Consider the following 26182-nt stretch of genomic DNA (forward strand, 5'->3'; position numbering starts at 1 on the left):
AATATGGGAAAAGGCAAAAAAATGTAATTAATTTCACATTTTATTTCCGTCTCACCTGATCATCAACAATCCCTTTGCTTATATTTTTCGCTCGCTGTCTCTTTGTCAATTTATTCAACTCATTCCTTCCCCCTTCAAAACAGACATCCCTGTCACCAGCATAAATCACAATATTTGCCAGCAGATTTCAGTTCTGATGTTTGTTCAGTCGACTTGAAATATTAACTCCGCTTTTATTTCATCAGAGCCTGCCAAGCTGTTTACTTTCCTCAGCACTTTGTTTTATTTTTGTTTCAGATCTCTGACATATTTCTTTGGTTTTACCGTTTCTTTAAAATAAATTTCACGGGATGATGAAATCATTGGCAAAAGAAGCATTTGATGACCTTCATTAATTGCCTTTAGCTGTGACCATTCTACAAGGCAGTTTGAAGCCAAACATATTTTGTGGGTCTGAATTCACACTTAATCCAGCCCGGGTAATAACTTCAGATTTCTTTACCAGAGGAGATCAGTGAAATGAGACAGGTTTTTTGCCAAATTGCTGCTGGTTTTATGGTTGCTATTGGTGAAATTGGCCTTGGTTACAATTTTTATCATTTGAATGAAAGTCCTACCACCAATTGTGGTAAGATTTGAAACAGTATCTATCATGTAATAACCAGTGTCTCTGTATTACCTGCTGAGTGACTTAACTACTCTAATATGGTGTCCCTATCGCTAGTTACTTTGAAAACAAGAACAAGGGTGTGATCAAATTATGTGTAACTTGGAAGAATGGTCAGAAGACAGCTGGAACCATAAAGTCTTAATTTTACCAAGGCATAGACAATGGTTTATCCAGCCACAGCACAGAGGCAGAGGGGGAGAGTGCAGATATTATGGAGCTGGTGTTGGACAAATTTGGTGATGGAGACAATCATAAGACATAAATCAAAAAAGGTCCTCAATGTTGTGAACAAGCCTTGTTTTCAGATGCTTGTGAAGGATGAGTCTGAAATGCATGGACAATAAAGCGAGGTTTTAATTGAAACTGAAGGTAATTGTTTCCATCTTTTCCAAATACAGGTCACAGAAACGGCAACAAAGTTGTATATGCCTTGCGGAAGTAGTGACTGGACAGAGATAGAAAGGCTTACCAGGAACACCAACAACAGCCAGAAAGGGATAGTAACCAGCCTGAATAATCATCAGTACAGCTTCTATTCGAAGTGGTAACGTTGGCCAAGATGCGGTAAGAAAATAAAGACCCGAGGATAAACTCCTGCCCATTGTTGTAACATTCCAGTCTATTGTTCGCAGATTCTGATCCATTGTTGTAACATTCCAGTCTATTGTTGTCAGATTCTGATCCATTGTTGTAACATTCCAGTCTATTGTTCTCAGATTCTGATCCATTGTTGTCACATTCCAGTCTATTGTTCTCAGATTCTGATCCATTGTTGTCACATTCCAGTCTATTGTTCTCAGATTCTGATCTCTCCACCCCCTCTCTCTGCAGCTGCCGAACCCTGTCAGGGCTGTCGCTGATGCTCCCGCTTATACTATGGGATAAGAGATTGAACAGAGCGCCTTAGTTATAGGAGAGGCAAAGCTTCCTGTGACGCAGTTAGAATCCATAGAGACTGACATCAATCACAGTCACTGAACAAACAGTTCCATTTAACCCCTTTCAATACACCTACAGTGAACCTTCGGTTCACAATTGAAACTGGGCTGGATTGGATGTTAACATCGTTGGCTATTTGTCATATATTCCATCACCAATTACTCTAAAGTTGTATGTGGTGAGGGACAATGATGGATGTTTTCATTCTGCAGGTTAAGAGGCTCAGCCTTGTTGTCCACATGCAATGCTGTAACCACCTGCATCAATACACGACGCACCCCCCACAAAAAAAGACAAGCTAAATGTCATTACTGTGTTGATTGCTCCTACACAAAAAAATATGCTGACCAAAATTGGGTTGGCCTTGCAGAGAAAGTGTGGATTTCTCACTGCTGTAATAAAACAACATTGTATGTTGAAGATACAAAGTTCTTCATTGCAGTTTATGAACTTTAAAGCAGTAACATTTACATTTCTTGATTCAACTGACCAAAACTAAAATCAAATGTGGTGTATACAAGGATGTTGTTCATTAAAGCCCATGGGACTAAAGAGCCTGGGACAGAATGAATGTGACATTGGTTCGGAGACAGAGAGGAATGGGGGCAATGTCTGTAGAGACTGGAGAGGAGCGCAGTGATATCCCAATGTCACCAGTATTTAGCAAGCACTTATTCTAACAGATGGAATGAAATGTAATGCAGAGCAAGGAAACAGGTTATATTTGGGAGATGGAATACCAAACAACAATATGAACACACCATGATAATTTAAAATGTAATAGGAAATTATATTTTATGTAAACACTGTTTAATCATGGGGTATGCAGAATGATAAAATTGTTCATATACGCACAGGGTATTCAGAAATAAAAGCAGACAAAGATTTCAAAATAACAAGGTTTAGAGCTGGATGAACACAACAGGCCAAGCAGCATCTTCGGAGCACGGGATTTCAAAATGTTAGGTGTATAGGGACTTTACAGGATAATAATAGTAGGGATATAGTTCACCCCCTGCTGCTGCAGAGATGATGGGCTGAGTGACCTCCATCTTTGCTGTAATTATTCTGAGATTTGTATGAAAATGTTTCAGAGAAGGGCACAGATTGTGCCGTCATGAGTAATCTATTTCTGTTGTCTCATGAAGTGCAGCTGCCTTGGAAATTTATCTTCAATCAAAATCGATTTCCTGAAATTCCTGCATTGAGGAAGATATTCGCAAAATGTTTTTAATAAAGAAGCAGACGCTGGTGTAATACACGTGTAACCAGCCCAATGGCTCTCACAGAATCAGGAATGGACGATATTGTCCAAATATAACCAAGTTCAACATCTGGACCTATCAAGAAAAGCAAAATTCTGGAGATTAACGAAACCTGAAATAGAAGTTAGTGGAGAAATGCAAAATATGAGGCAACATCCAGAGACAGATTTAAAGTTAACAGATCTGGTCTGTTATGAATCTGTTCTGAAAAAGTCATGTTGCAGATGCTGCTAGACATGATCATTTTTATTCCAGCATTTCTTTTCTTTCTTTTGGACTGTCACAATTTGTCTGATCTGAATCAGTACAGCGAAGCTGCCATTTGAGTTGACCTTCAAGTATTTGTGAATGGTCATTAAAGGAGACATTGCAAAGTTTCTTTAATAAAGATCCCAAGTATCGATGGCATGTTACATTGAGATAAACTGCCATGAAAAGTTTGAACTCAGTGGCACTGATATCGCACGATCAGTCCTCTTATTGAAAATGATGTGGGTCCTTACCTCAATGTCATACCATGCTCCTGATGTCGCTGGGGTTACACTCATCCAGCAAAGTCTTACCTTTCTGAGACTTTGGGCTCAACTTTGAAAACAGAAAATATCTTGATATTTTTAATAGGACGCACTCAACCATGGGTTTTAGCAGGCTCTCGCAATGGCTGAGTTTATTTGTCATCACCAATAGCTCTGGAGAAAGTAACAGCGAGCTACCTTCCTGAAACACTTCCAATCCAAATGCTGCAGACATGCACACAGAGCTGTTTGTTAGGGATTCCAGGATTTTTTTTCAATACATTATAGTCAAGGAACAGCAATTTAGTACCTATCCAGGATGACAAGTGACTTGAACGACTACTTTCAGAGATTGATTTCCCCATTGTCCAGTCGAGGACATTACCAGTGCAGGAGTGTCTCCAATTTGCATTGATCACATTTTTGTTCAGGGCCCATAATGCCACAATGAGTGAAGTAACATGGGTGGCATGGGAAGTTACTCTGATCTCACTTCAAATGATGTTGGAACATGAGCTAAAACACTAAAGAGTGAAAGTGCAGAACACCGTGCTCATTGTTCTCACAATATTCCAAAGCTTTTTTTCGGTACGGACTTCCGATTCTGTCAGCAGATGTTTGTCCTATTTGTGATGAGGCTAGTTGGTGTCTGGATTGCACTGCTTAGGAGGGTGGTTGAGGCAGGGAACATCCCAAACTTTAAAAGCATTTGGATCAGCACCTTTTGGTGTAGTCTCAATGGGCCTTTTCTCAATTGTATGGTTCTGTGTGGGAGCAGCCATGAAAGGTCTGATGTATTCTGAAGTACTGGCCAATGGCACTTGTTTGTCTGTTCCATCAACTCTGTTCAGAAAGTTTTTCAAAACAGCATCACTCAGACAGTATCAGCACTTACTCAGCCGAGGACAGCCCAGCTATCTCTGAAGACATGCAGGATTTTTCAAATGGTCAGTGCAAGGTTATTCCAGCTATTTATCACCATTATTTTAACGAAACCAATAAAATGGATACAGCTTTCCCTTCATTAGAATAAAATATTTTATCTGTTATGGCGTCATTCCTCAAAAGAAGAACAGACTCCTTCTTCCCATGCACACACTTTGAGAATGTATTTGTTTTCCTGCCGGTTCTTAATCCCCACTCCCCTCCAGTGCTGTTTCCATGATTTGGTTCCATGTTCATGCCACACAAATATGCATTTCCAAAGAGAATGTTTCTGTTTGAGCCAAGATCGTGAATGCTCACAAACTAACAGATCATATTCCTCAGCACCGTTTCACAGTCCTCAGTTCTTGCAGCAGTCTATGTCGTTATTCCAAATTATGTGGCATCATTCAGGTTTAACTGATGAATGGCTAACAAGAACAGTTCTTCAGTGTTGCTGGGCAGGAATTATCTCCAACAGGAGGCAATCCAAAAGCACCACCTTGATATTCAATGATATAATCAACTTCTAGTGACAAATATCCAGTGTGTAACTATTCATCAGAAATTCAGCAAATCATAGAGTCAGAAAGTTGTGAAGAATGGAAACAGAGGCTTCAGTTCACTTCATCCATACCAATTACATATACCCAGTAAATCTTGTCCCATTTGCTAGCTTTTGACCCATATCCTTCTAAACCTTTCCAAGTCACATACCCATCTTTTCAAATGTTGTAATTGTACCAAACTCCATTACTTCCCCTTGCAGCTCATTCCACACACTCACCTCCCTCTCTGTGTGAAAAAGTTACCCCTGAGGTTCCTTCTGAATCTTTTCCAGCTCACCTTAAACTCGCACCCTCCAATTTTGGACTCCCCCACCCCGCTGAAAACACCTTGTCTAGATACCCTATCTATTCCCCTCCTGACTTTATAAATCTCAGTAAGGTCACCCCTCAGCTTCCGAATCTCCAGGCAAAAGCTATTCGGTTTCTCCCTGCAGCTCAAACCTTCCAAACCGGGCAAATTCTTATGAATCTTTTCTGAACCTTTTCAATTTTTACAACATCCTTCCGATAGCAGGGAGACGAGAATTGCATGCAATATTCCAAAAGTGGCCTAACCAGTGTACAGTCGCAACACGACTTCCCAACAACTACACGCAATGCACTGACCAATAAAGGCAAGTTGTACCAAATGCAACAGGAGTAGACTCCCAACTTTAAGGGCATTTAAATGGTCATTGGATAAACATATGGATGATAATGGAATAGTGTAGTTTAGATGGACTTCAGATTGTTCACATTTCGGCACAAAATCGAGGGCCAAAGGGCCGGCACTGCACTGTAATATTCTGTTATATGTTAAATGCTTTCTTTACTATCCTATCTATCTCTGAATCCACTTTCAAGGAACCAAGCGCCTGCACACCAGGACTCATTGCTCAGCAATACTCCCCAGGGCCTTACCATTTAGAGTACAAGTTCTGACCTAAGTTGATTTCCAAAACGCAACATGTCAGATTTATTCAAATTAAATCTACCTACCATTCCTTGGTCCATTGTCCCATCTGATCAAGATCCCATTGTACGCTGAAGTAACCTTTTTCAGTGTCCACTACATTTCCAATTTGGTGAACTTCCAGCTGGAAGTTTTCAAGGTCAATTGATGCTGGTCTAGCTCCACTAAAATCCCAAATGAATTAAAAAGAAAGTTTGATTTTCCAGAAAAAATATTGATCTATAGAGCTAATTGCTAAAATGTTGTGGGACATATTTGCAAAATGCAGTTCATGCATAATGTGAAGGAAAAAGATAAATCACAGCTCAGGTCACAGATAATTAAAGATAATGCAGCATTTTTGAAGCAGCTGGAGGAGCACTCAAAATGCCATGCCGAGTGGGTGTCGACTTCAAGATAAGTGTGATTAATGTAGTTTTGTTTTTTTGATTGGAATAGACATGTTGAGCTGAAGGTCCTGTTTTTATGCTGAATGGATCTCTGACCTTAATTTTTGAAAACAGAAAAAGCAGTCTCACAATTTCCATAATATGTCAGCTTTTGTGCTCCTGAGATGCTGTTTGGCCAGCTGTGTTCATCCAGCTTCACACTTTCTTATCGTGGATTCTCCAGCATCTGCAGTTCCCATTATCTCTGATCACAATTTCCATATGTTGCGAGCATCAAGTGATGAGGATTGCAATCTCCAAGACCACACAGCATCCTGGCTTGAGTCTATATCATTGTCCATTCATTGACACTTCTTCAAAATCCTGAACATCTGCATGAAACATATGTTAGTGTCCCGGGGTTTCACCATCATATTCTGAACGGAAATTAGACAGAGGCAATAAATGCTGGTCTTGCCAACAAAAGTCATCTCACCAGAACAAATAAAAGTAATCTGTACTATTAAAGACATATATTCAGCCCAATCTGTTTATTAAAGCGGTTTTATTGAGATTTTAACTTTGTTCTATGTCTCTGATCTTTCTGAAAATCCATGAGGCTTTCTTGAGTATTTTCAGAGTGTCGTTTCAAAATCGTATTTGGAAGTTATACCCATCATTCTGAAAGGGAGAGCCTTCGTGGCCAGCTGCCCCTAACCCTCGCCCCTCACCTCGATCCCAGGCCGCACATCTGCTAATGTGGTAGACTGCATCCGATGTTCCCATTGTGGCTCCGCTACATCGGAGAAACCAAGCGGAGGCTTGGGGACAACTTTGCAGATCACCCATGCTCGGTTCGCACTAAACACCTCCCCCTTCCATTCTGCAAATGACATGTCCATCCTGGGCCTCCTGCAGTGCCACAACGATGCCACCTGAAGGTTGCAGGAACAGCAACTCATATTCCGCTTGGGAACCCTGCAGCCCAATGGTATCAATGTGGATTTCACAAGCTTCAAAATCTCCCCTCCCCCACTGCACCCCAAAACCAGCCCAGCTCGTCCCCGCCTCCCTAACCTGTTCTTCCTCTCACCTGCCCCCTCCTTCTACCTCAAGCCACACCTCCATCTCATACCAACAAACCTCATCCCGACCCCTTGACCAGTTCGTCCTTCCCGGACTGACCGATCCCCTACCTACCTCCCCAACTACACTCACCTTTACTGGCTCCATCCCTGCCTCTTTGACCTGCCTGCCTCCTCTCCACCTATCTTCTCCTCCGCAGCAGCAGCTACGCACTGATGATGGCTTCTCGACTGGAGACGAAACGTTTGTAATTCATTTGCCAAACTCGGGGAACAAACCAACAGCCAACTATCTTCTCCTCTATCCATCTTCGGTCCGCCTCCCCCTCTCTCCCTATTTATTCCAGAACCCTCTCCCCATCCCCCTTTTCTGAAGGATGGTCTAGGCCCGAAACACCAGCTTTTGTGCCCCTGAGATGCTGCTTGTCCTGCTGTGTCCATCCAGCTCCACAGCTTGTTATCTCACACTCTCCAGCTTCCGCAGTTCCCATTGTCTCCCCCTGGTTGGTGGAAGAATAACCCCGCCCACCCGCTGCGCGAATGACGTGAACAAAAACAAAGCCCCGCGGGTCCGGCAGCTTCTGTGACGGAGTAAACACAGTTTACGTTTCCGGTCTGGTAACCCCTACTTAGAACTGGGCCCTGCCCTTGTCCTCTGATTGGTTGGAGGAGAAGCATTTCCGCTGCCTTTTCTGTCCAGCCTCTTGCTTGCTATTGGTCGTTCGATATCAAACCGGCGTATTCAGCTATGGTGCATGCGCACAGCTCATTGTGACTGTGAGCATGCGTACTGAGAGGGATATCCGGAATGAAATGGTTCTCCATGAGAGCCACAAGCGGTGAGGACAGGTTAAAGGGGAGGGCAGCTTCGGTGCTGTATTCCAGCAAGAGGGCTGCGTGATTGCTCAGTTTAGGTCTCAGGTCCCAAACAGGGGTCTTCCGATGCCGCTTTTAGTTTGCAGAGAGCCTCAGGCTTCCTCCCTGAAACAGGCCTAGACTGTCCTGTGAGAGGGAAGGTCCTGTCAGCTTTTACCCTGTCAAGCCACTTCAGAATGTGATTACAGCAATGAGAGGTGTTCTCAGTAAAGCAGAACTCCAATGTGCACTCACTGGTTAGAGGTCTTTCCACTGTGTCCTGTGTCAGCACCCTCACTGAGTTTTTAAATAATGTTTGGCTTGAATCTGAGAGTTGAACGGCGACGTCTGGGCTGTGAGCAGCAGTTGTGCTCCAAAAAAATACAAAATCAATTATTGGTTTCTGAGGCCAGGCCTGGAAGTTAATTGCAGGTTGTTTCTTATTTGAAAACTGTGTAGACGCTTTTGGCCATTAATAATTTCAGCATCTGAGAACTGGTGCCAGCAAGTCTGGGAGACAATGTGGTCAAACAGAAGGACTTCAAAACTGGGCCAAATTCACATCTTTGATGCTGAGCTGGCTGCTGGTGTGACAGAGCCTCAGAGAAAGACCACATAATGGAGGGAGAGAGCTGAACAGGGTCGGGCTGTGTGGTTTGGATATTGGGGTTATTCTTTGCCCATCACCCCACCACAAAATCCAGCCAGTTGTTTCTCTCATTGTCCCTCTTCCCCAACACTACCCACTTCTGTACCTCCAGCCCCTATCCCACCCCTTGCTTCCCCCAGTATCAGCAAACTTCCAAAGATATTTCTGACATACTCTGTTACTTTTCTCAGAACATTCAACAACTTGAAAACTGGATTGAAAATGAGAGACAGAGCAGCCACTGCAGAAGCTTCCAAAATCACTCTGCACTTTCTTGAACTGCTGCAATCCACGTGGTGATGTAGCTCCCATGTTGCAAATTGGTAAGGAGTTGTAGGATTTTCATCCAGTGGTGATAAGGTCGTGCTGTTTTTTTGTGTCAGTTGTTGTCATTTTGTTCTTATGTTCCACCTTCAACAGAATAGAAACATAGAAAATAGGAGCAGGCGCAGGCCATTGTAGCTTTCGATCCTTCTCTGCTGGTCACTTTTGATCATGGCTGATCATTCTACTCAGCTTCTTCCCACTTTAGTGCCAGACCCTTTGATCCCTTAAGCCCCGACAACTATACATATCATCTTATTCTTGTTAACATCCAGTGTTCGCCCTTGACTGCTTTCTGTGGCAGCAAATTTCACAGGGTCACCAGTCTCTGTATTTTTTAAAATTTCCTCATTTTAATCCTGAACAGCGGAGCCCATGCCCCGAAGCTCCGACTCCCTGGTCATTGACAACATCCTTCCTGTATTTACCTAGAATTTTATTGGTTTCTGTGAAATCTTTCCTCGTTCTTCTAAACTCCAGTGAATTTCATCCTAACCAATCCATCCTATTCTTATATGTAAGTCTTGCCATCCCAGGAATCAGTCTGATCAACTGTTGCGAATAGCCTCCATAGCCAGAAGCTCCTTCATCAGATAAAAATTCCAAATTTACACATACCATCCCAGGTGTGGTCTCACTAAGATCCTGTAGAATTTCAGTAAGACATCCCTGCTCCTGTACTCAAACGCTCTAACTCTGCAGGTCAAAATACCATTTGCCTTCTTCACCCCCTGCTACACCTGCATGCTTACTGTCAGTGACTTGTGTTTTCCTAGTTTTGTAATCCAACTGGATAATCTCGAACTGAGACGCATTTCTCATTTAAATAACTAATTGATTGTATGAATACCTGGGATCCACCACTGACCACCGTACAACACTGGTTACTGACTGGCACACAAGAAATGACTGTTTATTCTGACTGTTTCTGTGTGCGAAACAGTTCTGTATCCCTGTGAATACTCAATCTCCCATGCTTTAAATTTACGTGCTTATCTCTTCTGTGGGACCTTTTGAACACTTTCACAAAGCCCACGTAAGCTATGTCCACTGCCTTTTCAACTCTAAATGTTGCACTCTTGAAACATTCCAGCAGATTTGTCCAGCATGATTTCCCTTTCATAAATCCATACTGACTTTAATTCTGTCACTGTTTTCCAGTGTTAAGTTTAAGGTTTATAGTTCTCAGGCTTCTCCCACATCCCTTCTAAACCAAAGGATTAATATCAGCCACTCTCCAGTCATCTGGCACCCACCAAATATTTACAGCTGATAAAAATTCCTGCAATTTCCTCCCTTACTTCCCACAATGTCCTGGAATACACTCGATCAGGTCCTGATGATTTATCCACCTTTGTATTTTCGAAGACATTTAGCACTTTGTCTCCTGTAATGTGAACTATTTTCAAAATATCAAAAATTATTTGAGTTCTCTAGCCTCCTTCGTTACAACTTGTCCATGCCGACCAGGCTTCCCAAACTGAACGAGTCCCACTTGCTTGAGTTGAGTCCATATCCCTCTCAATCTTTCCTGTTCATGCAGCTGTCCAAATGTCTTTTAAATATTGGAAGTGTACCTGCATCTGCCACTTCCTTTGGCAGTTCATTCCACATAGAAACAACCCTCTGTTTGAAACAGCTCCTCATGGCTGCCCTTCAAATCTTTCTCCTCTTCCGTTAAAAATTACGCTGTTGTTTAGACTCCCCGATCCAAGGGAGAAGACCCTTGCTGTTCACATTATACCCCTCACGATTTTATAAACCTCTCAAGTCAATGCTCAACCTCCTATTTTCCAGTGAAGTCCCAGTCTCTCCTCATAACTCATACCCTCCAGTACTGGTAACCTATAGACTGTAAGTGTAGCATGAAGCCACCAGGAGTAGAAAGTTAATCCAGCCACGAGAAGCATCACCTAACCTCCATCTCTTTGGCCCTTCGTCAAATAGTATGGCAATAAGCACTGTCCAGATTCAGGCATGAACAGGGAACATTTCAGCTTGCTTTCTGCAGCCCCCGAGTCTTGAAATTCCCCTCCCAAATGAAAAGGGATCTTCCATTCACCTTATCTGTACTCTTCATGATTTTATATACATATAAATCACCCCTCCATTCTTAGACTGCAGTGGAAAAATGCCTCAACCGATCAAGCCTCTCCTTGTGATTCTCAACCTCCATTCCTGGCAACTTCCTGCTAAGTCTTTGCTGAATCCTCCCCAGGTTGATGATATCCTTCGAAGAACAGGAGATCTGAAGTGGACACATTACTCCAGAAGAGGCCTCACTGATGTTCTGCACAATTTCAACATAACGTCCCACCTCCTATACTCTAAAGGCCTGAGCAGTGAAGGCAAGTAGGCTAAACTCCGACCTAACCACCCTTTCTACATGTGACGCCAACCTCACAGAATTCAGGGCCTGAACCTTGAGGTCTCTCTTTTCGACAACACTAACCCCAAGGCCCTACATTTAATTGTACAAATACTGATCTTGTTTGTTTTACCAAAATGAAATACCTCGCCTTTATCCAAATTAAACACCACCTGCCATTCCTCAGCCTCTTAACCCTATAAATCAAGATCTCTTTGTAATCTTGGACATCCGCACATCCTTCTTAAATCTGCCCCCTCTCACTTTAAATCTGTACACTCTTTTCCATTCCCCATCCCTGGGAAAAAGACGCCGTGCATTCTTCCTGTCTAAGCCCCTCATGATTTTATCCACCTCAGTAAGGTCACCGCTCGTTCTCTTACATTCCAAGGAATAAAGCCCAATTCTGGACAACCTCTCCTCAGAACTCAGGCCTACTATTCCTAGCAACATCCTTGTAACTCTTCTTTGCACGTTTTCCAGTTTAACTGTGCCTTTCCTGTAACAGGGTGACCAAAACTGTACACCACACTGCAGGTGTGGCCTCACCAATGACTTGTATATCTTTAACATAACGTCCCAACTCTTAAATGCAATGCATCAACCGAAAAAGGCCAGCATGCTAAATGCTTTCTTCACCACCCTGTCTACCTGTGATGCTGCTTTCCACCAACTATGCGCTTGTGCTTCTTGGTCTCTCTGCTCCACAATATTCCTCAGAACCTTACCATTCACTGTATAACTCCTACCTTGGCTGAACTTTCCAAAGGCCAACACCTCACGCTTAGCTGTGTTGAATTTAATTTGGCAATCCTCAGCCCACTTCCCCATCTGATCACAATCCCCCTGTAATTTTTGATACCTCAGCGATACCTCTTAAGTTTGCAGATGATACAAAATTACTAATCGTGCCATATACATTCACATCCAGATTATTTATGTAAGGGACAAATAACAAAGGTCCCAGTATCGGCCCCCGTGGCACACCATTAGCCACAGGCCTCCAGTCCGAGAACCAACATTCAGCCATCACGCTATGCTTCCTACCGTCGACCCAATTTCGAATCCCATAAGCTAGCTGTCCTGGATCCCACACAACCGAACCTTCATGACCAGGCTGCTGTATGGGACCTTGTTAAAGGCCTTACTAAAGTCCATATAGACAGCATTCGCTGCCCTAATCTCATCAATTCTCTTGCTTACCTCCTCAAAAAACTTGAATAGATTGTCAGACATGATTCCTGTGCACAAAATCATGCTGACAATCCCTCATCGTATCTTGAATATCCCAGCTTTGGTTGATCGACTCCCTAAATATCATCTTCAATACCTTGTCTACCACTGGTTCACTGGCCTGTAGTTCCCTGGCTGGTCTTTGCTACCTTTCTTAACCAATGGGACAACATTAGCCAACCTCCAGTCTTCTGGAATTTCAGTAGTGAGAAAAGATGAAGGGAAAAATCTCTGCAAGGGCCTCTGCAGTTTCTTCCCCTGCCTCCCACAGTGTCCAAAGATGGACTTCATCAGGTCCAGTGGAATTAACAACCTTAATGTGCTTTAAGGTTGCAAACGCCACCTTGATGGTCCGAAACATCCCCACTTGCTTCCCTTGTTTCCTTAGCATCCATGATTCTCTGCTTAGTAAACACTGAGGAGAAATACTCGTTAAAAATCTCCCCCATCTCCGTGAGCTGTTTTCAAACCAAAATATTTCGACCCCTGACTTGTCCCCCCTCCATTTCTTTCTCAACAGTAAAACTTGATGCAATATATTCCTTTCAAATCTCTCTCCTCTCCAGATGCTCAACACAGAGTTGATCTCTTTCATCTTTATGGAGCCCTGCTTGCTCTCTCGGTGCTCTCTTGCTCTTAGTGCACTTGCAGAAACTCTTGGAATTATTCTTAAGCTTATCAACCAAGGCAGTTTCATGTTACCTTTTTGCCATCCTGATCTCCTGTTTAAGAATGCCCCTAACACTGTTTACACTTTCAAGAGATTTATTTGAGCCGAGTTTTTATTTATATCTACTAATTTATTTTTTTTTATTCTTGACTAAAACCTGAGTATCTTTTTTCACCCATTGTTCTCTAATCGTACCAGCCTTACCTTTCACTCTTACGGGGACATAATGACTCTGAATTGTCACATTTTTGAAAGCCCCCCCACACTTATCAGACATCCTTATCCCTGCCGTCTACTCATGTCAACGTTTGAAAGTTATCAAAACAGAAGCTGCTGGAAAAGCTTAGCAGGTCTGGCAGCATCTGTGAAGGACAAATCAGAGTTAATGTTGTGGGTCTGTTAATCCTTCCTCAGAAGTGTTGACAGTTCTTTTCTTACAGCATTAAAATTTGCCTTACTCCAGTTAAAGCTTTTTCTTTTTCTGGAAGGCATATCCTGTTCCATAATTGTTTTAAAACTGACAGTAATTCTGTCACAAGACTCAAAGTTTCCCTGTACTGTCACTTCAGTCACTTGCTACGCCTTATTTTTTTTTTCCATAGGAGCATCGATTTATTGATAAAGAAAAAATTCTTGAACACATTTCAGAAAATACTCCCCATCTAAACCTTTAACACTATGGCAGTCCCATTAAATGTTTGGAAACTGAAAATCACCGATTATGACCTTGTTATTCTTACACATATCTGAGATCCCTCTGCATATTTGTTCCTCAGTTTCCCTCTGACTATGAGGAAGCCTATGGTACAATCCCATCAGATGATTGTTCCTTTCTTATTTCTTATTTCTTATTTCTAATTTCAGCATATGTTTTCATGGGATGATTTTTCAGAAACATCTCTTCTAGTGATAGCAGCAATGTTTTCCTTATTTAAAAAAAATTCCTGCAATTAGCCCATATTCGCTCCAAACCATTCAAATTCATGTACTTACCTGAATGTTTTTCAAACATCGTAACCACCCACATCCTTCACTTCCTCTGGCAGTTCATTCCACACACTGAGCACTCTATATAAAACAAAAAGATGCCCGTCATGTCTTTTTTAAAATCTTTCTCCTCTCATTTTAAAAATATGCCCCTGGTTTTGAAATCCCCCACCTGAGGGATAAAACCTTTGCTATTCCTTATCTGTGTCTCATTATTTTATTAACCTACATAAGGTCATCCCTCAACCTCTTACCTTCCCGTGAAAGAAGTTCCCACCAATCCAGCGTATTTTTATAACTCAACGCCTCCATTCCCGGCAATATCCTGGTAAGTGTTTTTCCAAACCCACTCCAGTTTAACAATATTCTTCCCAGAACAGGACAACCAGAGCAGCACACAGTTCTCCAGAAGAGGACTCTCCATCATCACTTCCCAGCTCCTGTACTCAGGCCTGAGCAATGAAGATAAGTGTGCTAAATGCCTTCCACATACCGTGTCTACCTGTGATGCAAATTTCAAATAATTATGTGCCTGAAACCCTCGGTTTTTTCTGATCTGCAACACTACCCAGAGCCCAACCATTAATTGTGTCAGTCCTGCCTTTTGAAGTATTGCGTTGTGGTAAAACAAACATTTATCCAAACAAAATTCAATCTGCCATTCCTCAGCCCATTGCCCCAATTGATCAAGATCTCTCTGAAACCCAGAAAGCTACGAGGCCATCTCCCTTACTTTGACAACAAATAATAATCAGTGAAATGATGTTCTCCTTCATTTGTACAAGGAAGGGGTCAGACCAAATCTCGAATACCATATGCAGGTTTTGGTCTTCTGTTGTTTTATTCAAAGTGGCTCAGAGGAGGTTTACAAGATTGAAACCTGGAATCAGTGGGTTGTCTGAGGAAGATGGATTGGGCAGGAAAGAGGGAAAAGTGTTTGTCAGGAGCTGCTGATTAAAACAGGAAGCTGACGTGAGCCAGGATATAGGGTGTATTGTATTTTATAAGGTGAATTTATTCAAACTTGTGCCGCATGCATGCGGAAGAGGTCTATAAGCCTAGCTCGGAGACACTCTTCCATTTCCAGCTACTCGGAAACGGCATATTAAGGCATTTTCACATCAGAATGGTTGCATGTAACATTGATATAAAATAAATTTCAATGTCAGTTACTTACTACAAAACAGGATGCTGTTCAGTTTCTGTCAACGTTCTGAGTCCTCGAATTTCAACAGGACTGCCACTTCCATACTATCTTCAGAGCTTCTCTACCCCACCGTCAGCTCACAGCTGGGTGAGTAATACTTACATGACTATCAGAAGCTATACAGATAGTTTCAGAGCCCTAAGTAACTGTTGATGTTTCGCTGTTATGGACCTGCAGTTAAACTGTCTGAGAGATGTTAATGTGAAATCATCTCATTCATTTACATACTTCTATAAATTAAAGTCTTTTGTCTTCATTTGATTCCTACGCAGAGGCTTTAATTTATAGAAGTAAACTCTTATCTACCGACACATCGGTATGCAGACACTGCCCTGAAACTTCCTGCCCAGCTAGGAATTCAGTGTAATGCTTTTGTAACTCCTTATCTTCTCACACATCGGTATGCAGACACTGTCTTAAGCTTCCTGACTAAATTAAAACTAGAATCAAACTGTTTCAAATAGGGTTCGGTGGGGAAATTTTGTAAAGGTGTGAAACCTCTGAAGCATGTAACTTCTGTCACTGGCAAAGGGGCCAGGGCACTGATTTGGTTCTAGCCAGACAAACTGGCCACTTGAAATCTCAATCTGTCACAGTCAACAACTCGAAATTGCCTCCTGCCATTAGCAGCCACTTTACTAGCAATCGATACTGTATCCTGGTCTTTTATGTTGTTGATGTAATAATTGTTTGGTATCCTGATTTTGTCTGTTGTAGTAATCGTTTTCTGTATCATGTCATTGTAAGTTGTGAAATCGTTTTATGTATCATGTCTTTTGTAAGTATAAAAAGCGGGGACTGTCCGCTGCTCGGGGAAAATTACTTGCGAGACTCCGCACTCTGAGTACAGTGATTCTCCACAGCTTGTGCTTGCTTGGTAATAAAGGGATTTGTGTTTTTTAAACAGGTCAGTGTCTTGTTGTTATTGCAGCAAGTCCGTGAGGGTCTCCAAAAACGAACTTGACATTTGGCGCAAGAGCAGGGTTCCAACATGTACAGCAGTCTCACCTGGAGGGCTGAATAAGTGATCGTTCGAGTGTCAGTGGAGTCAGACAGATGGGCCCGCAAGGTACGATTCACCTTGGTCTCTCTTACTAACCTGCCATCTGTGCGACCCCCTCATCCCTGCGTGTCTCTGTACTGACGGAACCCAGGATAACTCACGGCCTTGAACACTGCTAAATCCTGATGCCTGGAGGTTCGAGTCCCCTGGTGGCCGGGGTTGGAGTCCCCAGGTCAGATAACGGGTAATTTTATAAATCCAGGAGGATAGATTTCACCCGGTGACCGGGGGGTGAAATCCTGTGTCGGGCAATAGGGAAAAGGTAGGGCGTTTCTTGTAAGACCTAGGTACAGTGTAGTTACCGTGTCTGTCTGTTTCCACCACCCTGCGTTCGACCGGTTGTTAAGAGGGGAAATCCCCCACGCGAAGGTCAGGACCCTGAAGTGGGTGTTGAGACTAAGTGCACTGCGGTAGTATACAGGGATAGTAAAAAGTGAAAGCGCTAATAAAAAAAAAGCAAAGGAAAAAATGGGACAAACACTGGATAAATGAGGTGTTGGCACTCCTTTACATCGATTATGCTGGGATAATCCCGAAAATGAAGTACAGTACAGACGCCTGTCAGCATGCTTAAACAAAAGATTGGGAAATGAGAATTGGCCATTGGGGAGAACGCGGGATATCGATCTATGCACTAAAGCAGGAGAGGCACTGGAAAGGGTTAATGTCATTCTAGAGAAAGAGAGCTGAGGAGCTGACTGAAAAATCAAAACTGGCCAGTTGGGTGGATAATGCACGTAGCAGAGGGATCAGTGCCTGTGATAACGAGGGGAAACCAAAAACTTGGGAAGTTTTAAAACTGCAGTGTGAGGATCATGAGACGATGAAAGGGAAAGAGTTAACCAAGAAAGACAGGAGAGAGAACAACGAGACAAGGAATGGGGGCTAGAGCGGCAGGCCGCATTGACAGAAAACAAAAAAAAATCGAAGGTACCTCCTAACGTATCTGGCATGCCGATGTTCCAAATTAATGACATGGATGAGCAAGACCGAGGAGGACTGGGGAAGGCATCCCTGTGCCTCATCGGGACTGCTTCCCCCTCCAGAACCCTACCCGTCCTTGGCCAATCTACATCTGCAGGCAGCCCAACACCGCCATCAGTCCCAGCAACCGCCACCGTACGCTGCCCAAACTAAACCTCCCATAGAATCTCCAAGCGCTTCAGTAGGCAGCCCACATGAATCCCCTGGCAAGCCCACGGCTTGTACAGACCCAAACCTCCTGTCATACCAGATCTAAAACAAAACAGGGAAACAGGAAACAGGGCGCAGGCCAGACGGTCAGTGAGCAAAAGGAGGGACGACAGGATCCTTTTAAAACCCATGAGAAGCCCAGGAAGACATAAGTCCTGGGTGCAGCCTCCTTGACCCTCTAACGACTGTTTACTGTTTCCTGGGGATTCCACAAGTAGCGAAGAATATGATCGTCCCAACTCACATGCAGAGGATAGTGAATGTGAGGACAGAGTTTGGAAGAGATCCTCGAATAGCCCTCGCCTAAAGAAGGACCCCTGTCAGAAAATAAACCCAGCAATTCCCTAATCTCAGACTCTCACCCGAGCCCAGAACAAGGGGGTCAAAATGCAATGCAAATCGATGCGCCTTGGAAGCCACAAAAGATGTGTTTAATTATGTCAAGGGCTCCTGATCGAGCCTGTGCTGCATCTATGCTGCGCTCTCCAGCCCGAGGGGTCAGTCCCAGGAACTTGACCTCCCTCAACCCTATCTGTGCCGCCTTCGGGTTTACCTTCAACTCGCTGTTGCGCAGGAAATGTAGCAACTCCCTCAGTAGGGGGCCATGTTCCTCACTCTTGTCTGTGAACAACAGGATGTCATCCACGTACTGTACAAGCCTGTGTGGCTCACTGAAATCTTTTAAACAGTCTGCCATACACTGGTGGAGAATGCTGGGGCTATAATGGAAACCCTGTGGCAGACAGCTCCACGTGTACTGTTGTCCTGTAAAAGTAAATGCAAATTTGCACTGGTCCTGCCGAACCGGGATAGACCAGAAACCATTCGAGATATCCAGCACTGTGAAATTCCACCCCACCCCGTCGCTTTAAGGCAGGAGAGCGCCTTTCCATCAATGGCACACGCCACTGTTTTGAAACTCACGCCCATTTCTCCAGGTAATGGATACCTCTTGAAACTTGCAGTTTCTCCCATAGCTGTGGCTCCGCTGGGTCTGAGGGCCCACCTGCAACATTAATTCTTTTTTTCCCAAGAATTTCTGATTTTTGTGTCTGGTAAATTTTTGGGGTTTTTTTTAGCATGTATAAATCCAACTCTAGCTTGAAAATTTTTGAACGAACTTTAGTTTCCTTCCCCTCCTGCCACTCTCTAAGTTCAGGACACCATTGTAATGTTAGTGCCCACACTGCCTCCCTGGTTCAGTTTGGTAAATGGGATATGGTGACACTGTGCAAATGAGACATGACACGGGGCAGAGATTCCTCCTGTGTGCTCACCCTGTTGCCCTTCCTCCTGACTGATAGCAATCGTCATGCGGAGTGGGTATTGAAACTGCCCTACCCCGTGTGGTACTACATCACTTACACACGCACAGACATCATACCGAAACTGACAGGTTTACAATAGGCCCTTTAAACTTGAATTATAACGACCAGTTGCCTCCTACTCCACTCATCTGGACACTGTATCTCAGGGATTACCCCCTTGTTCCCAGGTTCTCCCTGCGATTTGTTCCTTATCTCTTCCTGCTCCAGTATTAACCCAGCCACATTTCTGAGCGAACCCCCGCATGACTGCCTGCTGAGGAACCAATTTCTAACCTCTCCCTGCCTGGCCCTTACTGATGCCCCACTTCCTTCTCCGGATCCGGTGTGGATTTTTAACGTCCTCAGGTACACCCACCCAGGATTCCCTGTCTGTTGAAAACCTCCAGGCATTCCTCCTCCCTAAACAATTTCACACTTAAATCTAAACAATTGGCTATTCTCAAATGCGCTGCCCATGCCTCTGTTGATTCAGTAGTTACTCGGGGCAGCGCTTGGGCTGCTCTGGCTGCTAAACAGGCTGCTGCAGACCAAATTTTTATGATACCCTCTATGAACAAGCAGGCGGTAAATCGCACGCCTTCAGACAAGACGGGCATGCCAGACATGGTCACTGTTCGGCACTTACAGGGGGACGCCCCTGCTTCTGAAAAGAATATTTGGAAGACGCATGGATGTTTTCATTCTGCGTCCTCAGGCCTTTGGGTTACACCAATCGGCCAAGTGTGCGTACCTGATACTTTATTACCTATGCTTGGTGACTGTGTGCTTCTGACATCCACATTGACAAGGAGGGAATGAGTGGTATTATGCTACGTACCTGGTGGCAACCCTGAATGACTGAGGCAGCCTAGTCTCGTATAGCATCTTGTCCCACATGCCAGCAAAACAATGTGGGTCAGGGGGTGAGACGCTCACCAGGAAAAGCACCCTTGCCAGGTGGGCCGTTTGAATGCATTCAGCTAGATTTTATTGAACTGCCACGCGTAAACTGTGACGAATATTGTCTTGTCATCGTAGATGTATTCAGTAGGTGGATAGAGGCTTTCCCAAAGACAAACAACAAAGCCTCAACACTAGTAAAACTGTTATTAACTGAAATAGTACCAAGGTTTGGAGTACCGCGACAAATTAGTTCGGAAGACGGCTCTCACATTGTGGGGAAAATTAATAAGGAACTGTGTGGTACATTACACATCCAACAACGATTCCACTGTGCCTACCACCCTCGGGCAGCAGGGATAGTAGAGAGAGCTAATGCAACACTTAAAACCAAACTCACCAAGTTGACACCCGAAACCGGCCTTAATTGGTTAAAGGTTTTGCCACGAGCCTTGTATCACATGCGAATAACACCCCACTCTACTACTGGGCTCTCAGCAGCGGGAATAGTCTATGACTGACCCAGCAGAACAACATGGGATGCCAATACCAGCCCACCCAGCAAAACAGACCTAAATGTGATGGGAGAAGAAATGCGAAGACACTTCTGACAACTAACATCATCTTGAAAGTTTCTCCATTTGCCGGTGAAGTGCGCCTTCGGACCACCTCCGCAGACACCGGAACAAGGCCTCGAGATTCAGGATCGATCATCATGGCCGCAGATTGGAGATTTTGTACTTGTCCGGGACTGGGGTCGCCCCAAGGTGGAAAGGACCGTACCAAGTGTTTCTTCAGACTCCGACAGCTCTTAAAGTTAAAGGACAGAATCGCTGGATCCACTTAAGTGACTCTAAATGATGGATTTCCTCATCGGCATGCAGTTAACCATTGGACTGAGTATTAGTCTGACCATGCATGGCCAGCAGGACAATTTTGTTTTATAAAACACACATACGGCTGCACGGGAATCGGACAGCATGTTACCCGTTGGCACGATCTGTAGAAGCATTATTTGTGGCAACATCTGCCTGGAACCCTAGTCAGCTTTATGAAATAGAGTATTCCGGTAAGCCTTGCTGAAGGGAGAGGGGATCTTGGACACAGGTGTGCAGGGTACATGTGTGAAACTGGTAGTTAGTGGTCTCTCTGGTTGTGTGGACACTCGACCTGGGCATGGGAAGGAAGGGGCTAGCTGTACAAATCCCAACAGCTATCTGTTTTGCTTTAATGGAACTGGAACTTGTTGCGTGCCTGCTCTCGTTACTCATCACCCCCAAAATACTTCCTGGCCCCATCGGTGCATAAAGAGAAATTGCACCACTATAGGAGAATTGTTGAATTGCCCCTGCTTAGAATCTAAGCCCATATCTGTGACCCCGGGCATACAGTAGAGTTGTGGGGATTGCAATGGCACTCATGTAGAAACAGACTATGGGTCATTTCCATTTAACTCCGCAAGTTTCCATCCACGTAAGGATCAGTCCTCCTGGCACAGCTATCAAGAAATACGTGAGTCTGTTTGCCTTCTTAACGAGACCTTCACTGCTACCACTCCAACTCTGCCAGTGCTGTTTGCTGTTGGGACCATTGAGCCCCTCACTGTCCCTTGTCCCCAACAAGTACAAATTCAATGGCGAATTGTCACACGATTCCTGAGCTGGGGGTTTTGCGCTGCATGGCAGAATCCAGTTGTGTTGGGCTCTTCCTTAGGATATGGTTTCCTGGGACTGTCGGCTTGGGATGCTCTCCTGGGGTGGTGGCCACAAAGGAAAATTCGAAATTACCTTGTATGTTGACTCACCGCCCTGGGAAACAGCACAATGACGGCATTGGAGGCAGTCAACCAAGAATTAGCCGAACTTTGGCTCTATGATCAGCAAACCCAATATGCAGTGGACTATCAGCTGGCTCAGCAAGGAGGTGTATGCACTATTAATGGGGACAAGTGCATTACCCACGTCACCAACGAGTCCTATAACATTACCCAGGCTATCCAAGCCATACAGGGGCAGTTGGAACAGTACAGTGAGGGAGTCCAGCCTGGACAGGGTTTGTTGGGATGGCTTCTGGGTGGTTCTTGGGGTTCATATTTGCTGCATGGGTCAGTTGTTCTAGTGGTTGACATAGCTGCCTGCTGTACATTTATGGCATGCATGAGCCCTTGCTGCAGATTTGTGTTTGACAGGTTAGCAGCTCTCCTCTCGGCCCTGTTATAAGTTATCATGAAATGATAGAAGGAGGGAATGAGCTGTTAATGTGATAACATCTCATTGATTTCTATACTTCTATAAATTAAAGTCTTTGTATAGGAATCAAATGCAGATAAGAGACTTTAATCTATAGAAGTAAACTCTTATCTACCGAAACATAGGTATGCATGCACTGCCCTGAAGCTTCCTGCCCAGCTAGGAATTCAGTGTAAAGCTTTTGTAACTCCTTTTCTTCTCACACATCGGTATGCAGACACTGTCTTAAGCTTCCTGACTGAATTAAAATTAGAACCAAACTGTTTCAAATAGGGTTAGGTGGGGAAAATTTGTAAAGGTATGAAACCTCTGAAGCATGTAACTCCTGTCGCTGGCAACGGGGCCAGGGCACTGATTTGGTTCTAGCCAGACACACTGGCAACTTGAAATCAGAATCTGTCCCGGACAGCAACTCGAAATCGCCTCTTGCCATTAGCAGCTACTTCACAAGCAATCGCTACTGTATCCTGGTCTTTTATGTTGTTGATGTAATAATTGCTTGGTATCCTGTTTTTGTCTGTTTGTAGTAATTGTTTCATGTATCGTGTCATGGTAAATTGTGAAATCGTTTTCTGTATCATGTCTTTTGTAAAGTATAAAAAGCGGGGACTGTCCGCTGCTCGGGGAGAATTGCTTGCGAGACTCTGCACTCTGTGCTGGGTAACTACAGTGATACTCCACAGCTTGTACTTGCTTGGTAACAAAGGGATTTGTGTTTTTTTCTAAACAGGTCACTGTCTTGTTATTGCAGCAAGTCTGTGAGGGTCTCCGAAAACAAAATTGACATGTGACACAGAAATAAGAGGAGGCCATTCAGCCTTTCGAGACTCTTACAGAGCAACAAGAAGCCACTCAGCCTCTTGAGCCTGTTACACATGAACAGGAAGAGTTCGTTAGACCTCCCAAACCTGTCACAGTGTAATAGGCCATTGAGCATCTTGAGCCTTTTACAGGTGAACCTGAGGTGGCCATTCAGCCTCTCGAATCCAAGGATGATTGATGAACAAGATTTAGTGTGTTACAGAGATAGCAGGAGCTGCCGATGGTGGAGATCTGAGATAAGGTGTCGAGCTGGATGAACACAGCAGGCCAAGCAGCATCAGAGGAGCCTGCTGTGTTCATCTCGCCTCACACCGTGTTATCTAAGATTTAGTCTGTGTTCGGATGATAGAAATTATTGAATGAGGTTTTCTTCTGTGGCGTTGTAACTGGGAGTGGAATCAGAGCATTTGACTCCTTTTGGCTAAATCTTACATTAATATGGTGGTGTCATTTTCATTGTGTTTGACGGAGGGTTTCTCTCTGCGAGGCCAGGCTGGTTTTCTGGTGCTATCTTATTGACCTCCCTTCATGATATACCTACCTCACACCATGACATCCATTTCAGTCAATGCCAGCCCCATTCTCCCACCCATCACGGCTGAAGCTACTTCCTATTGCCGGGTGCTGCTGGATATTCAATTATCCCTGGCACAGGTGCCATCTTTAAAATGCCAATGGGTACATGGTTGAGCTTTCTCATTTCAGTGCTGCCATACTCAGTTTGCTGCAGCCTGGCTGGGCAGGGGCAATGGAAAAAAAAATGCAATGGAAAGCTCGCTGCCGTGGAAAGGCTGCCAATATCATCAAAGACCAATTGCACCCCGGTGATGATCTTCAACAACCTCTTCCATCAGGCAGTAGATAATGAAGCCTGAACACGCGCACGCACGTGTAGGCTCAGGAGCAGCTTTATCCTGACCATCGTTGGACTGATGAATGTATTTTTTCATCTCAAATGATGCTGTTCTTGCAAATGTTGGTCTTGCCAAATACACACCGGTGCATTGCAACCTGTCTGCCTCTGTCTAAGTCTATTTGATCTGTCCATCCTTTGCTTTCTGTGATCTGCCTGTGAGATAAACCCAAGTTTCTCCAACCTCTCCTCGTAGATAATGCCCTCTATACCAGGAAACATCCTGGTAAATCTTTTTCTCTACTCTTTCCAAAGCCACCACACCCTTCTGGTAGTGTGGCAACCAGAACTGAACACAATATTCCAAATGCGGCCTAACTAAGGTTCTATGAAGCTGCGGCATTCCCTGCCAATTTTCACCCTCAATGCCTAGGCTGAGATAGGCAAGCATGCCATCTACCTTGCTGACTACCTTTTCCATCTGTGTAGCCACTTGCAGTGACCTGTGTACCTGGACACACAGATCCCACTGCCTATCAGAAATCTTTAGGGTTCTGCCATTTACTGTGTATTTTCCATCCGGATTAGAACTTCCAAAATGCATTACCTCACATGTTTCTGGAATGAACTCCATCTGCCATCTCTCTGTCCAAGTCACCATCTAATCTATATTCAGCTGTATCCTTTGACGGCCCTCATCGCTGTCCGCAATTCCACCAACCCTTGTGTCATCGGCAAACTTACTGATCAGACCAGTCATATTCTCCTCCAAATCATTTACATACATTACAAATAGCAATGGTCCCAACACTGATTCTTGAGAAACACCACGAGTCACTGCCCTCCACTCAGAAACACAGCCTTCCACTGCTACCCTCTGTCTTCTATGACTGATCCAGTTTGTTTTCTTTTTCTATCCATTTTTCAAGCTCACATCTAACCCGGTGCAACTTTACCATCTCTATCAGTCTGCCATCAGGGACCGTGTTAATGGCTTTACTGAAGTCCATGTAAACAACATCCACTGCTCTACCCTCATCGATTATCTTAGTCGCTTCCTCAAAAAACTCAACGAAGTTAGTGAGACACAACCTCCCCTTCACAAAACCATGTTGCCTCTCGCTAATACGCCCATTGATTTCCAGGTGGAAGTAAATCCTGTCTCAAAGAATCCTCTCCAAGAATTTCCCTCCCACTGACATAAGGTTCATCAGCCTGTAAATAGCTGGATTATCCTTGCCACCCTGCTTAGACAAAGGAGCAACATTGGCTATTGTCCATTCCTCTGGGACCTCCCCTGTAGCCAGGGAGGATATGAAGATTTGTCTCAAGGCCAGAGAAATTTCCTCCCTTGCCTCTCTCAGTATTCTGGGGTCTATCCCATCAGGCCTTGGGGACTTGTCTACATTAATGTTTCTCAAGGTCCCCAATCCCTCCTCCTTTTTGATCTCAAAATGAGCCAAACGATCTGTACACCCTTCCCCAGACTCATCATCTGCCAAGTCCTTCTCTTTGGAGCATACTGATGCAAAGTACTCAGTTAATACCTCGCCATATTCCTCTGCCTCCACACATAAACTCCCTTCCCTGTCCTTGTTTGGGCCAACCCCCTCCCTTGCTACCCTCTTGCTCTTTATATGCATATATGGGATTTTCCTTCATCTTGTTGGTCAATGACTTTTCATGACCCCTTTTTAGCCTTCCTGACTCATCGCTTAAATTTCGTTAATCTTTCCTTGTATTCCACACTCGCTTCATAACTTCCCAACCTCCTGGCATTAATAAATGCTTCCTTTTTCTTTTTGATTAGGCTGACAATATCTCTCGTTATCCAAGGTTCCCTAAACTTGCCGTACTTTTCCTTCATCCTTTCAGTAATGTGCTTGCCTGGAATTCCCAGCAGCTTACAATTGAAAGCCTCTCAATACCAAATGTTAATTTTCCCTCAAACATCTGTCCCAATCTACATTCTTCAGTTCCTGCCTAATATTGTTATAATTAGCCTTTCCCCAATTTAACACTTTTACTTGATAAATACAACTGTCAGTATCCATCAGTACCCTTTAGCTTACTGAGTTGTTATTTCTGTTTCTGAGCTATTCCCCTCGCGAGACATCGACCACTTGGCCAAGTTCATTCCCCAATACTAGGTCCAGTACGGCCCCTTTCCTAGTTGGACTATCTACATTGTTTTTGAAGAAGCCGTCCTGGATG

At 44.0% G+C, this 26182-nt stretch overlaps 2 long non-coding RNA genes across 2 annotated transcripts; one reads left to right on the plus strand and one right to left on the minus strand.

Annotated features, from left to right (window-relative positions):
* Positions 1-1408: 1408 nt before the first annotated feature.
* Positions 1409-15881, minus strand: LOC132209884 (uncharacterized). Its single transcript, XR_009446023.1, has 3 exons — positions 15551-15881; positions 14380-14454; positions 1409-1544 (listed from the first exon to the last, which is right to left on the minus strand). It is a non-coding gene; the product is annotated as an uncharacterized LOC132209884 (long non-coding RNA).
* On the plus strand, positions 8070-22790 carry LOC132209883 (uncharacterized). Its single transcript, XR_009446022.1, has 5 exons — positions 8070-8126; positions 8983-9114; positions 15561-15667; positions 16488-16649; positions 20183-22790. It is a non-coding gene; the product is annotated as an uncharacterized LOC132209883 (long non-coding RNA).
* The last annotated feature ends 3392 nt before the right edge of the window (positions 22791-26182 follow it).

Source organism: Stegostoma tigrinum, chromosome 8 (genome assembly GCF_030684315.1).
Source record: "Stegostoma tigrinum isolate sSteTig4 chromosome 8, sSteTig4.hap1, whole genome shotgun sequence".
In the NCBI taxonomy this organism is placed as follows: domain Eukaryota; kingdom Metazoa; phylum Chordata; class Chondrichthyes; order Orectolobiformes; family Stegostomatidae; genus Stegostoma; species Stegostoma tigrinum.